Here is a 14,252-nt window from a genome sequence, read left to right on the forward strand (position 1 = left end):
AGCGCCACCAGCTGGTGACCAGTGTTTCTGCTGGGGACAGTTGACTCTGAAACCATACAGAAGACCTTGGCTTGGTTCCCGGTCAGAAGGAGCAATGAAGCTAGCTTGCTTTCTCCTCTGTACTCAGTCCAGGGCCCCAAGGGATGGGGCTGCCCACATTTAGGGTGGATTTTCCCACCTCGATGAGCCCAGTTGAGAAACTCCCTAAAGGTATGCCCAGAGATTGGTTTCCATGGTGATTCTAGATCTCGTCAAGTTGATGGTAGTAACCATCAAACCCACCCTGAGATTCTCTGAAAGGGACTGAGAGGGGTCAAGGCTTTTGGAATCATCCTGCAAAGGCCTGAGTGGAGGCTGAGAGCATCAGGCAAACAGCTGCGGCTTCCAGTTGGGGAGTGTGTGTGTGTGTGTGTGTGTGTGTGTGTGTGTGTGTGTGAATGGGCATGTTGCATTCGTGCATGTGTGTGTACAGGTGTGAGAGCCTGCATGTCTGTGTGTGTGTGTTCTCGAGTACACTGTGTGTGTGTGCACACACGTGTAAGCCTGCATGTCTGCATGTGTATACATGCACATGTGGGAGCTTGTATGTCTCCGTGTGTGTGTGTCTGTGTCTGTGTGTATGCATGCACATATGTGTGCACATGTGTGCAAGCCTGCCTGTCTACATGTGTAGGTGTGTACACATGTATGAGTCCACACACTCAAGAGTGTATGTGCACACATGTGCAAGCTTGCATGTGTGAGTGCAAGTGTGCCATGTCTGTGTGTGTATGTATGTGTGCATGTGTGTGAACCTACATATCTGTGTGTGTGTGAGAGTGGGTGCACACACTCAAAAGTGCACACATGTGCAAACCTGAATGTATGCATCTGTGTGTTCGAATGTGCTCTCTCTCTCTCTCTCTCTCTCTCTCTCTGTGTTCGCGTGCGTGTGTGTGTGTGCGCGCGTGCATGCACACGCGCGTGCTCGCGCTTACCTGTGCCTGTGGAGGTATGGAGGTGTTAGGTATCATCTTCAACTGCTTCTCCACCTAACTTTCTGAGACAGGATCTTTCATTGGACCCAGAATCCACTGTTTCTGCTGGGCTGCCCAGCGAACCCCAAGGGTCCTCTCATCATTATCCTCCAGGCCCAGTGTTGGGACGGCAGACACATGTAGCCATGCCCAATTGTAACATGGATATTGGGGCTCTGTACTCAGTCCTTGTGTTGCTCAGCAAGCACTCAGCCATCTCAGTCCCCTCATCTCCTTCTCCACATATTTTCACAACCTCTCGAACAGGACAGGGTGGCCCTCAGAATCTAGCAAATACAAAACTCCTCATGTAGAGGGCTGGAGAGATGACTCCGTAGTGAAGAGCAGTGGCATTTCCCAGAACCTACATGGCAGCTCACAACTATCTGTGACTCCAGTTCCAGGGGATCTGTTGCCCTCATACAGACATGCATGTAGGCAAAACATCAATGCACATAAAATAAAAATAATTTATTAAAAGAAAAACTCCTCATGTATTTGCAGGAGGGAGAGCTGGGGGCTTTGTTCAGTAGCAGAGAGCCTGCCTGGTGTAAACAAGACCCTGGTTTGCATAGCTAACACTGCAAAGAAACTGAATAAATAATTTAATTTAAAATGTTTGAAGGAAAGATTGCAATGTCAGAGGACACACAGCCACTCTGCAGCTGGGCCAACCGGGCTGAGCCTCTAGCACTCCCTGAGCCCCATCTTGTTGTTCCGCATCCTAGAATGGTAGTGGTACCAAGAGGGGCTGGGGGGGATGGGACATGTCATACCTGTGAGGTGTTTGCACAAACCAAACACTGTACAGGTCACTCACAATACGAAAAGCACAGAACTGGGTGTTCGTTATTTTACCAATGCAACATCAAGCACAAAATCATCTCCTGGCTGAGAAGACGCAGGGAGGATGAAGCACACCAAGAAGGACCCTCCATGTGGCCCTACCCCGCTCCACTTGAGCCTTGGCCTCCAGGCCCATAACTGTAGAGAACATCTGGAGGATATTTTGGTTTATTTTATTTTATTTTTTTTCCTAATCAGCAGAGTGTGGGCATGCCATTTCACAGACTGGCTGCTTGAGTGTGCACCTAGTTACAGCTGACTGCCTCGGATGATTGGTTGAGGGGCAAGTTCCTGTTTGTCCCTAATCTGTCTGCAAGCTGAAATCATCTAGAATATTCATTTCCCAGTCTGGATCCAAAGCCTGGGAGAGTTCTTGACGGACGAGCTGCTGGGTCCTGGAAACCCTCAGATAAGATAGAGAGTGATGAGACAAAAGCCGTCCTTTGAGCCACGTTTTATTTGATGCTACAGACAAGCAGACAGACAGACAGACAGACAGACAGACAGACAGACAGGCAGGCAGGCAGGCAGGCAGGCAGGCAAGCAGGCGGGCAGAGACACAGACAACAGAGTGACATTTCCTCAGAATGATCTCTGAGGAAAGAAATCAGCCCATGTGGCAGATGTGGTGTCTCTCAGACCTTTCTTGGGCTGGGGCAGTTTCACAGCATAAACCTGCAACCAGGCATCTCTCAGGGACAAGGTGGGAGGCAGGGTGAGTGATACCAACGTCCCCTCTCACATAAATTCACTTTCCCAGGTGAGATCCTGGCACTTGGGAGGATGTTAGCTGAGGCCCTGCATAGAGTGTCTCATGGTGGGGTATCTGTGATGGGATTTTGTCTGGCTGGAACGTAATGTGGGTTTTATGCAAGCTGTCTGGTCCTTGTGAGTTCAAATGTGCATCGGCCCCGTGGTTTCCAGAAAGCACTGCTTCCTTGGCGTCACCCAGCACCTCTGCCTCTCACAGCCTTTGTGCTGCTTGCCCACATGGATCCCTGAGCCTTGAGGAGAGGGGAGTATGGTAAAGACATCTCATTTAGGGCTGAGTGCTCCAAAGTCTCTCTGCACATTGTCCCGTTGTGGGCGTCTATGTTAGTTCCCATCTACTGCAAGAAAAAGCTTCTCTTGCCAGGCTTGAGCTAGGCACTGATACAATGTATCCATATGTCACTAGCAGTCATTTTATTGCTGTTTCTTTAGCAGAATAACGGTAGTGGGTTTTCCCGTAGCCCCATGACATATCTAGTCTCAGATTAGAAATTTGTTCATCCATGCTCATTGCTGTTCTATTCGTAATAGCCAGAAATTGGAAACAGCCCAGACGTCCATCAGCTGATGAAAGGGTAATGAAAACGTGATACATTTACACAATAGAATATAATTCAGCTGTTAAGAAAAATGAAAATGTGAGATTCACAGGTAAATGGATGAGTCTAGGAAAGAAAAAAAATCATCCTGCATGAGGGAACGCAGACCCACGAAGAGAGAGACTGTATGTTTCCTCTGACGTGTGGATGTTAGCTTTAAGCTTTATATATGGGTGTTTCATTTCCACGGAGGCTGAGAACAGAGTTCCACAGAGAGGAAAGAGGGGGTAGAGGGTATCCCAAGGAAGGGGGAATAGAACACAGTGGTGGAAGACAAAGGGGAAAACAGAATAAGAAAATAACATAGAGAGGTGGGAGATCTCAGTAAGGGAGTGACATAGGGAGGGATAATGAACACTAAAAGCCTCTTGAAAAGCCTTGTGGAACCAACCACTTTAAAAGCTTCCTAAAAATGCGCACACACACACACACACACACACACACACACACACACACACACCACATGGAATTTAGAATCACTATCTAATGGGGGAGACCATGTCCTAATTTAACATCTCAGGCCACCAAGTAAAACCTCCAGTTCCAGGAATGGGTTACTCCGTGTTAAGTCATCTACCATAGAGGTCTGTTCCACTAAATCTCCAGAGAGGAGGAGGAAGGAGAATAGTCATACCCCTGCCTGAGATCCAGGAAAGTAGTTCCCAGATGCAGAGATTGGAGCAGGAGCTGACTGAAGGAGTAGAAGGGGGTGACCTGTATCTTGTGCTTTGATGATAAGGTCTTGCTTCAGATGGGACAAGGCATGGATTCTAGGATGGGCTCTCTCTCTCTCTCTCTTTCTCTCTCTCTCTCTCTGTCTCTGTCTCTGTCTCTCTCTCTCTTTGTGCATGCATGTGTACACATGTGTGTGAGTATATGTATATATGTGTGTGTGATTGCAAGTTATGAGTTCATGTGTGTATATGCATACATGTGTATGAGTGGTGTGTGTATATTGTATGGCTGTGTTTTATAAGTTCATGTGTATGTGCATACTCATGTATATACATGTGTGTGAGTGTGTGTCTATATATGTGTGTGTGTGATTTGCATTATAAGTTTGTGTGTGTGTTTGTGTATGTGTGTGTGCACATGCATGCCCATGAAGAAATTGGCATATTATGACAATTGACATATGTGTATCATGGTACACATATGTACCATAGAGATCAGAGAACAATTTGCAGGAGTCAGTTCTGTACTTTCCCTTCCACCTTGGGGTTTCTAGTGATCACACTCAGGCTGAGTCACCTTGCTGGCCCCTCTATGTATTTTGAGACAGGGTCTCTCACTGAACCTGGAGTTCATCAGTTGGGCTAAGCTGGCTGACCAGTGAGCTCTGGGAACCTGATGGTCTCCTCCTCCCCTGCACTGAAACATGCTGCTGTGCTGCCTTTTATGTGGCGGCTGGGAGACTGGGAATCCAAATTCAGGTCTTCGGGCTTACACGACTGGCACTGTACCAAGAGCCGTCTCTCAAGCCCAGGCTGGTATTGCATATGCTTCTACATGAGCACCGTTGGGCTGAAAGCTCAGGACGGGAAACACAGTGAACCTCCTAAGAGCTAAAATAAGCTTTCGATCTGGAAGACACTGAGAGTTGGAGAGGCATTCGTAAGGATGGCTCTGTGACAAGACAGCATCCACTCTGCTTGTCTTTCGATCATGTCTAAACTGTTGGTGAGCACCAAGATGAGCAGGCATGGTGCCCACCCTTCTACAGTGCCCAGCAGGAACAAGGCTTAGTCCCTGCTTCCTGAGACACCGCAGTATGCAGTGACTGCACCAGCCACTGCAGATCTGCCATCACAACCCCAGCCCAGGCACATCCCCGCCCCTGTTGTTGACAGACTGTGACCATGAGTCAGGCTTCCTAGAAGCAAATTGGTTCTACTTTCCACTTCCGTTGGCAGATAGTAAGCCTGAGGCACAGAGAGACCGAGCTGCTGTATTGAGGGTCACACAGCTCGGCTCTTGGGAAGGAAAAAAATCAAATCAGGTTTCTGACAGGAACCCATTCTGGTGTCCGATGGACTGCCTGACCTCTCAAGTGAACCGCTGTGAACTTCCCCTGGTAGGATGTCTACAAAGCCACCAGCTTGGGGTGGTGGGGTGAGCAGTGACTTCAGATCCCCTCCCCCAGATCATACCTCCACGTCTTCACAGTCAGTCAGGAAGTACAAGCTGGTGGACCACCAGGCTCTCTCGAAGCCGTAGGAGGTGCTGTCAGACCATTTGGGGTCATTTGCACTGACCTTTTCATCCATTAAATGAGTGAAAAGGGATCAAAAAAAAAAAAACTCATGTTGCAGGGAGTGGTGAGAAATGAGATTTAAATCCAAACTCAGTCCCCAAGACTCTGAAGCCTGGTTGTTTCCCCTGACCTTGGAAAGACTAATTCAGGACAAGTGAGCAGCCTCACCCTGAACCCTGTTCCTAACCCTGTCCCTGACCCTGACCCTTCCAGCCCCTCTGCTACCTCCTCCTCTCCCACATGGGCTTGAGCAGCGCGTGCTGGTGGTGGGCTACCATGTTCTAGGGCACAGGAGGGTAGAAGAGCTGAGAGGTGAAATCTCTCTACACCTTCCACACTGCCGGAGGCCATCCTGAATCAGTGGCTGTGACTGAGTACACCATCTCATGTTTTTCTTTCCCTCCCCAATCCTTGGAAACTCCAAGGTCCTGGTCCCCCAATCTAGCCAGGGACTGGAGCCATTTGGGGTGACACTGCTCTTCTTTGCCTCTTTTTATTGTCTGCTGGTGTTTGTGGGTGTTGTTCTTCCCCTGCATCCACCCCCGACTCCCAGTTAGGAAGCGATGGCTATCTTTGGGTCCTGCTGTGGCATCAACCAGGAAAGATGCCCTCCTGACCCTCCACCTCTGCCCGGGGGTCACCTCTGCTTCACGTGCCCTGCTCCCATTTTCCATTTTATAGGAGCATTGGAATAACACCTGACACACTGCTGTTTGTGGGGCTGCTGTAGGTGCCAGTGATCAGTCAGCATTAATTAGGCCCTTACTGCATACTAGACACCAATGTAGGTAGTTGGAGTGCATCCCAGAAACAAAAGCACAGGTCTGTGGCCTCGAGTGACTTAGGAGCAGCTAATCATCAAGAATTATGGGGTGGGGGCTGGGGACCTGGAAGGGATGGATCAGTAGGCAAAGTGCTTGCTCTCACAGGAAAGCCAAGCCTGTGGCACATGTCTGGAAGGCCAGCACCCATGGATCGGCATGGAGACGCAGGATCCAGGAACACAGTGGCAGCCAGTCTTGCCAACATTGTGAGTTGAAGACTCAGAGACTGTATCATAAACCAAGGAGAAAGAAGGGTGATAAAGTTACTTTGTATCATTATACTTTGTATCTTTATAGTCAAGGTTGACCTATGGCCTATACACACACTGTGGAGCACAGGCACACACACACATACACACATATACCATGGAGCATACACACACACACACACACACACACACACACACACACACTATGGAGCATTTACACCATGGATCTCTCTCTCTCTCTGTCACACACACACACACACACACACACACACTATGGAGCACTCACACCATGGATATCTCTCTCTCTCTCTCTCTCACACACACACACACACACACACACACACACACACACAGATGCACAGCAAGAAGCACGGGCTTTTGAGCAAGGGTGTCACTTGTTAAGAAAGGGAACACAACAGTGTCTTTGAAGGCTCCTGAAGATGGTGTTTGACCTTCAGACCCACTGACCTGCAGCCTTTTCCAGAGGCAGGAGTAAAAGAGTCACCTATGGCCACTGTGTCCCACGCCCATGTGATATGCTCCACCATGTGATAGAGTAATCTCCATGGACATGCTCTGGGCAATGCCACACTCAGTAGATGGTGCTTGAGACCCTCCAGCCATCAGCATCCCAGGCACAATGCAAGCCGCTGTGGTAAGGCAGAGTTGGTGCTCTGGGCTTGAGGAGAAGGGGGAGGGGTGTGCCCAGCCAGGTTCCAGATGTCCCTCCAGGAACCCCAAGCACCTTGCCTTTTGTCCTCCAAGGGACACAGCACACATGAAAGAGAGTGTGTCACAGTCTGCTCAGAACCGGCTCCTCTGTTGGAAAGCGAGACTGGCTACACCTGCTGAACCAAGCCCCAGCATTAAAACGCCCAGTGAAGTTCATTGTTTCTGCCTTTGATACATGGCAATTACACGGTGTGTTTTGCTCATTAGCAGCAAATTGACATGGACGCCATCCTGCTTTGTAAATTACCACCGAGCTCGCTGCACCTGTTTGAGAAAAAAAATAAAATAAAATCCGCAATCACCATTTCAAGACACTTTAGAGACAAGCAGACGCTTCTGGTACTCCCTTAAAAAACATCCTCTGGGCTGTTGGGCTTCTGCTTGCTTTGCAGAAGGGCCACTCTGCTTCATGCTGCAGGTTGCAGAGACCTCTGTCAGGGACAGAGCAAGGGAGACCTGGAAGACAGTCTGATCTTCCTGGACAGTTAGGAGGGAGATGTCACAACTACCTCTGAGGTCAGGGATGTGGCAGCATTGTTGGGAACCCTAGTACTCAAGGGGCCCAGGAAGATGGACTTCTTTGGGGGACCTGGTGGGGTACAGATGTTCCACAGGGGCCCCAAATCTCAGAAACAGAAAATCACTTGGCTAAATCACACAGCTTGCCTTCTCAAGCTAGTGTCAGGCTGGATGCTAGGATCATGGTGCCTGATCTCCTTGCCTCTGTCTCACTACAGCTGTGCGGGACACTGAATGACTTTCCACACTCAGCACTTTTTACTGGGTCTGGATATGCTGCCAGCCAATCATCTTCTGAGTTCATATTTCTAAAACCATCACGTGCATAAGAGTGGGGACAGGTTTGAATATGTCACTTTAGGGACAACAATTTGAGCTGCTACAAGGAGAGAGAAGTAAAGGGAACACACACACACACACACACACACACACATGCTATGTCAGGTGGAGTTAAGGACAAAATGGTGAGCATGTAGAGAAGTCTCCTCTGAGGAGAAATAGATGGATAGATGAAAGGAAACAAAGCCCTCGCAGGCAGCTGGGAAAAGAGCATTTACCTTATAAGAAGAGCAGGTGCAAAGGCCCTGAGGTATGGCCATGTTTGGGTTTTGATGTCAGGAATGTTCTTGACACACTTGCTGCTTTGTGAGGGTTTTTCTGGTTTATGTATGGACGGTGGGCTGCAAAGAAGCACTGAAGGGGTGTTCCTGGTCTCAAGCCGTGGCTTAGTGCAGAAGACTCTCCGAGAAGAAAAGCCAGCAAGTGACAGATGGCTCAAGATGTGAGTGTGCGCACATGTGCGTTTGCTTGTGTGTGTATGTGTGTTTGTTTGGGTGTGTGCATGTGTGTGTGTTTGCTTGTGTGTGTATGTGTGTGCTTGCTTATGTGTGTTTGCTTGTGTGTGCACATGTATGTATGTTTGCTTGTGTGTGCACATGGTGTATGTTTGCTTGTGTGTGGGCAAGTGTGTATTTGCTTGTGTGTATGCATGTGTGTTTGCTTGTGTGTGCACATGTATGTACTTGCTTGTGTGTTTGCTTGTGTGTGCATGTGTGTGTTTGCTTGTGTGTGTGCATGTATGTGTATGTGTGTGCTTGCTTATATGTGTTTGCTTGTGTGTATGTGCATCTGTGTTTGCTTGTGTGTGTGCAAGTGCACTTGCATTCACTTTGGTCAGTGAACTATAATGTACGTTGTCCCAGTAGAGAAGTCTTACAAATCCTGACAGAAAATCCCAGTAGCCTCTGGTGAGCAAGACTTCAAGCCTTAGTTATCTGCTGAATGCCTTTGGTGGGAATTCCTGGCCGCTTGGAACCCCAGAATGAGACACTAGCTTCCCATAGTGCAGCGGTGAGGAAGAAATGAAGTTCTTCACTGAAGACAGAGGCCTCGTTTGTCTGTGTATTTTATTCCATGTGTATGTTTGCCTGTGCGATGCATGTGTGCCATGGGTGCAGAAATTTGGAATGGCCAGCAGAGGGCACAGGAGCTCGTGGAACTGGAGTTCCAGATGGTTTTCAAGCCCCACATGTGAGTGATGGGAACTGAACCCAGGCCCTCTGCAACAGCGCCACCTGGAGGGAAGCCCTCTAGAAGGAGGTGGGATCAAAGCGAGCAGTGAGTGGGTGCTCTCTGGCAGGAGTGGAGTGCGGCTCTCGTCTCTGGATGTGGTTGTTGGCTCCAATCGGTCTCCCGGGTGGCCAAAACCGGAGCTCTGTTGGTAGCCGACTTGGCAGGAACTCTGTTTCCCACATCTTTCTTCCATGTGCCTGCTGTGGGATCGGGGTGCTGCACAGCCCTGAGGAAGCAGTCCTGTACAAGGACTTGGATGCCCAATGGGCAGCTGTGTTAGGACGGGAAGGGAAGCTCAATGCCAAAACAAGGAGCGTGTGCTTGCTTCTTTGGGGTATGCAGAGCCAGGGACTTATAAGCACGGGAAGAGCCAGGATTTGAACTTGGCAAGAGATAATCATTTGGACATCCTGTCCAGGATGGATATTTGGAAACCAGAGGCCCAAAGAGGAAGTGCTACCATACCTCTGCCTGCATAAAGTTCTGTGTGGTCCCCCTGGCCCTGTGAGGTGGGGAGGCTGAGCATCCAGGGAAGGAGAAGAGGCAGCAGGTCTGGGAAGAGATGAAGGGTTTCCATGGCAACCTTTGCTTGCCTGTAGCCAATGTAGCTATTCAGATTCCCCAGGCACCGTTCCAGTGGACCCTGAAGCCTTTATCCCAGGGAGCCAAGCCAAGAACCTGAATTTAGAGACTCGATGCTGTGCAATTGGAGAAGAGAGGGAGAGAAAGGCCAAACAGAGTTGTGTTTCTCCCTAAGACTGGGAGGCAGGCACCCAGGCAGCATTTGAAATGCCCCTGGCCCTACTCCCAACAAGAACCTCTCTTCTCCAAGCAAGAAAGCCTCCAGGCCTGCCCACCCCCACTGGCTGGTGTCCTACACCGTTTTGGGATCAAAGGATCTGGGAGATGGGCTACTTTGAAGGCTACTAAAATGGCTTTTTCCCATTCCCCAGGTTCTCCGTACACCTCTAGGTGCCAGGGTAGGTGAGGCAAAATACCAGGGGTCATTTCCTCTCTGCCATCACTATTAGAGAATGACAGCTTCGTTATCAGGACATCATGTTCTCTCCTCCGTCTGATGACACACTGGCAGGCGACCTTCACAGGGACCAGTAGCTTCTGTTCCATATCCTGACCTCACATATCCTATGGGATGTCTGCCCTCTCCTGTGCCCCCTGGGCTAGTATTTAAGGACCTTGTTCCTGCTTTTGGCCACTGATCCCTGCTCCAAGAATTGAAAAAAGTGAATCTCCTTTAAAGGTCCCCTTTTAATTAATTTTTGAGACCAAGTCTGGCTTATGTAGCCCAGGATGACCTGGAACTCATGATTTTCCTACCTCAGCTTCTTGGGTGCTGGGATTACAGGTGTACTCAACCACACACGAAGCTCTAAGTGATCCATTTAGCTGACATACTTCAGTACCAAAGGGGGAAGCACACGTCTTTTGCCTTCCCTGACTGAGACACAAGAACAGACTTGCTGAAATGAAACCTAATTACACCGAGAAGGATTGGGCTGTTTCTGCTGGAGTCTGGCTGGGACAGCTTGACTCCAAGCACTCTGTCTCACTCTAACTGTATGTCCTCTGCTCCCTGAACATCTCCACCAAGTGTGGCCGGTAAGCCTTAGTTCTGAACCACAAACCCTAAATTAGATAGAAATGTCCCAGTTCAGACTGTTACACAAGCAAAGTCCCAGATATACAGATCACCTGTGCATCCAAAAAGTAGGTTTGGCAGACTCTGCACCCCTGCTCTCAAATAATAACTTTATACTAACCCTAAAGATAAACCTACCCTAACCTCAAATCTAACTCTAACACCGACCTCAAATTTCAACTTTAAGACCACCCCAATGTTAACCCTAATGCTAACCCTAACTCTAACCCCTAACACTAACAGTAACTGTAACACACAGTACTAAACCCTAACCCTAACCCTGATCCTCATCTCAAGCTATAACATTAATACTAACCCTAACCCCAAGCTATGAAATTAATACCCTAACCCTAAGCGTAAATCCAAAGCCAAACTCTAACCACAACACTGACCCCTAACCCCAACCCTAACTGTAACACGGATCTCAAACTACAACTTTAATACTATCCCAATGTTAACCCTAAATCTAACCCTAATTCCTAACCCAAACTGTAACCCTAACCCTAACAGTAAACGTAACCCCTAACCCTAACCCCTAATCCTAAGTGTAACCCTAAACCCTAAGCCTAATGCTAGACCTATACCAAGTCTAAACCTAACCTTAACCTTGTAACCTAACACTAAACATAACCATAACCCCTAACTCTAACCCTAACCCCTAAGCCTAACCCAAACCCTATAACCCTAGACCTAACACCTAACCCCTAAATCTAATCCTAACCTTAACTTTGAGTTTACTCCAACCCAACCCCAACTTGGTTGGAAGGATAGAAGGGAGGGGAAGGAAGGGAATGGGGAGGCCAGCCGCCCCTGACTTCCCTGCGTCTCCTGTCTACTCCCACGGACTGCCCACTCTAGCCGTGACCACCGTCACCCTGTCATCTCCATACCAGTGCAGTTGGCAACAGCTACCACACCCACACTTGTCCTAGTGGACAAGGGATCATTTTCCCTCACCCTGTCCGAGTTTCCCCTTCCTTCACTCGCCAGCACTCAAAGGAAGAAAAAAATACTATTTCCAAGAACTGAAGGGTCAATGTCTCCGGCCACTGTGGCTTTCCCTCACAACACTCATTCTCCTGGGATATTACCGTCAATTAAATTAAATGCACTAACATTTACTGGATGCTTGAGGCATACCTGTAAATACTTGCTGCCTGTCACTGGTCTGCAGAGTTGGGGCGGCTCCTCTGGAGGACTGAATTAATTACCTCTTCACAGAGCTGGGGAGCTTCCAGCCCAGTTTCATATGTGTCCCTCCCAAGACACCACCTCAGCCTCAGCTTTCCCATCAGACAAATGGGGTGATAACGTGAACCTCAGGACACCAGGTGGAGGCTACCTACAAGGAGCCAGGAGTAAAGGCTCCGGACAGACTTTGCAAGGTCCAGAATGTGCTTCACTGTGTTTGAGTGAGAGGGAGAGACAACTCTGACAGAGATGTAGGGAGCCCCCAGATGCTCTTCCCTCATGGAATGGCCAGGCCAGCAACATTCATTTCACCAATACTGAGCACACCAACTCTAGTGATTGGAGGATGTTAGGGTAGAGCACACACACATGCACACAAACATGCACACAACACATACATGCTCACATGTGTACACACACATACACATGTATACACTCACACATGCACATACACCATACACACATGCACACATATGTACGCATACATACCACATATAGACATACACACATGCACATACACCATACATACATGCACACATGTACACATACATACCACATATACACATACACACACTCCACATGCTCATGTACATGCACATACACTGCACATGTGCACACATACCACATACATGCACACTATACACACAATACCACACACATGTGTACACATACACACACTACACATACACATGCACATACACCACACACATGCACACACATGCACATGCACACACATGCATGTGCACACACGGGGGCAGTTGGGAGGGAGAGAAGTAGAGAGAGAAGGTATTTCTCCTCTTGCAGTTCTGGAAGGTAGAAGCTCCATGTGAAGATGTCAACCGTCCTACCCTCTTTGCAGGCTCCGCAGAACCTTCTCTGCCTCGTCCACCTTTCTGGTTCCTGGAGGCCTGGCTCTTCCTTGCCTCAACCTCATCTCTCCGTGGTCATATGGATGATGGTCACACGAATGCTCATGGAGGCTAGAGGAAATGTCAAATGCCCAACTCTGTTACTCTCCTCCTTAAGCTTGTATCTGTTACTGAAGTGGATGCTCATTGTGCCACAGCGAGGCTGACTGGAAAGCAGGCGTGTGTTTGCGTGTGCATGCAGAGGTCAGCCTCAGGTGCTGCTCCTCAAGCTACATCCACCATGTCTTCTAAGACACTGTCTCTCACCAGCCTGGAGCACACTGATCAGGCATATGAACTGTGTTTTCTGTTGGTGCGTGTCTGGGCTGATTTGGAGTCTCAGCTCTTGTGAATAAAGCCTGATACAGCCAGCACACAGGTTTCTGCAGTGGGACTGGAGTCCCCTGAGGACATGGTGGACTGGGGCAACTGGTTTTTAAGTGCTTTATTTTGTGTCAACGCTTAGAAGCTGCAGCCCAAGCACAACCCTGTGCCTCTGGGCTAGAAACAGACAAAAAACGAATGACCCTGCTCACTTCAAATGGCTATAGGAAGGACTAGACTTAGGTCCCACTATCCCATGTCCATAGTGACCTAAAGTCCTCAACTAGACCCTGCCCCTTAAGGGCACCATCTCCATCAACAGTGTCACCCTGGGGCCAGGCCTGTAACAGGAGACCTTGGGGGACAGTCAGCATTCAAGGGCAATGATATTCTGGTGACGGGATCATAAAGAATCAAGAGGGGTGAAATGTAGTTGCAGATCACAGAGAAGACAGAGACCCTCTTCCCACAATTCCCTCCCCTCCAGCCCAGGGCTTCTTAAACTCCAGTGTCTACAAGTGGCCCTGGGAGCTGGCTGCAGTGTGAGCTTTGGTTCAGTCAGTCTGGGGCAGGCTCCAAGACAGTGCATATCTGAAGAGCAACCTGGTAAAACTGCCCGACCATTGGTTGGTGGTCTTGGAGCGGGGTTCCCTTGGTGCTCCAAGGTGTTGGAGGGATGGGGATAGAGGCAGCCAGGGAGGGATAGAGAGAACATAGAGAGAACAGACAGCAGTTCTCTCTCTCTCTCTCTCTCTCTCTCTCTCTCTCTCTGGAATGCCTGGCTGCACACAGGCCTGGCCCTGGTTCAAAGGCAAGACTGGATACAT

The 14,252-nt window shown here is 49.0% G+C and overlaps 1 protein-coding gene across 2 annotated transcripts in view; it reads left to right on the top strand.

Annotated features, from left to right (window-relative positions):
- Sez6l (seizure related 6 homolog like) overlaps positions 1 to 14,252 on the top strand; it is a 156,893-nt gene that overhangs the window by 64,201 nt on the left and 78,440 nt on the right. The gene's annotated exons all lie outside the window — the stretch shown is intronic.

The sequence above is a fragment of the Rattus norvegicus genome, chromosome 12 (assembly GCF_036323735.1).
Source record: "Rattus norvegicus strain BN/NHsdMcwi chromosome 12, GRCr8, whole genome shotgun sequence".
NCBI classification, from domain to species: domain Eukaryota; kingdom Metazoa; phylum Chordata; class Mammalia; order Rodentia; family Muridae; genus Rattus; species Rattus norvegicus.